This window comes from Aethalodelphis obliquidens, unplaced genomic scaffold (assembly GCF_003676395.1).
Source record: "Aethalodelphis obliquidens isolate GAN/ISIS:26980383/991018 unplaced genomic scaffold, ASM367639v1 scaffold6, whole genome shotgun sequence".
NCBI classification, from domain to species: domain Eukaryota; kingdom Metazoa; phylum Chordata; class Mammalia; order Artiodactyla; family Delphinidae; genus Aethalodelphis; species Aethalodelphis obliquidens.
In genome coordinates, this window is record NW_020837950.1 from 42,038,994 (window position 1) to 42,040,647 (window position 1,654).

Genomic DNA, 1,654 nt, shown 5'->3' on the forward strand with positions numbered 1-1,654 from the left:
CTATAAGTTTTATTGTTTTCACAGCTTAAGCTATCAATATATAAAATTAAAAATAGATTCTCTCCTTACATTCTTTGATGTCCCTCAAAGAGGTTCACACATTCCCAAAGACATCTCAAGTGAACATTACTATTTCACTTGGGCTAATGACAAACTCTGTGCCTGTTTCCTCATCTGTAAAATAGGCATGCTCTGAGCTTTGCCCACATCACAAGGTGGCTGGAGGAGGGAAGCAGCATGCATAGCAGGGTGAAAAAACCATAGCATTTAGAGCCATGTAGTCATGAGTCCTAATTCTGGCTCTGAAACTTACTATCTCTGTGACCTCTGGCAAGTTATTAAACTTCTCAAAGCCTCAACGTGAAGTGGGCAATTTCCACCTTATAGGGTATATGCATGCACGACGTCTAAAACACTGCCCAACGTGCAATAGACGCTCAAGAAATGCTATTAAAGCAGTGCTTTGTAAACCACAAAACATATTATGTAAATGCAATGTGTTCATTATGATAATAGAAAGAAAAGGGGAGAAAAAATATATGAACAGAACTGGCCACAGAAGCACAGTACTAGGAATGTGAAAAACACAAGATGTGCTTGGAGAAGGGGTAACATGATATGGCTGAAAGACGGCATTCCTGATTTCTGTTCTCAAGAATATGAAAAGCCATTGAAGGCATTTTGAGAAAAATCTAACACGGCACTATCCATGCTTTAGGAACATAACTATTTGGAAATGTGGAAGATGATGTGCAGGAAGGAAAGCCAGAGGTAGGATATCAACTTGGTTAGGAGGCAAGAGGGCATGAAATTGGGCTGGAGCAATGGGAACGAGGCAGAGGGAGGGATCTGGAGGCATGGAGAAGAGCTAGGAGGCTGTTACAAGAGTCTGGGAGAAATAAGGGGGAAAACCTGCATAGTAAGGGTGCAAAGGAATGGAGGGGGCAAAGAAACATTTAGATGACCTTCATGAGTAAAGAGAGGAGAAGGGAGATTCAATATGGCTTCAAGGGTCTGACAGGGGAACTAGGAGAATGTTAATTCCGCTGTTCAAGAAAAAGGGAAGATGACGAGTTCAGTTCTGGACAAGACGGATTCAAGGCATTTAAAGAGATGTCCGCTAGACAGACCCCAGGAGAGAGACCTGGGCTTCTTATGTAGACTTGGGAGTGATCACCATAGAGATGAGAAGTAAAACTAAGAGGACCTGATGAGAATCAAATGGAGTTTAGGACGTACAAAATAAATGGTAGGAAAGAGCCTGAATAAATGTAAACACACTTACACAGGACTATTAAGAGGACAAAGGTTGCCTAAATGAAGTCTCCACCAGCAATGGACGCAAAAAACATAATATGGTACGAAAATGAGAGCAATAATATCTATAAAAATCTTATTAACTTACTAAATTTATCATTTTTATATTAACTCACAGAAATAAAAGTTAATAGGGCTTCCCTGGTGGCGCAGTGGTTGAGAGTCCGCCTGCCGATGCAGGGGACGCGGGTTCGTGACCCGGTCCGGGAAGATCCCACATGCCGCGGAGCGGCTGGGCCCGTGAGCCATGGCCGCTGATCCTGTGCGTCTGGAGCCTGTGCTCCGCAACAGGAGAGGCCACAACAGTGAGAGGCCCGCGTACCGCAAAAAAAAAAAA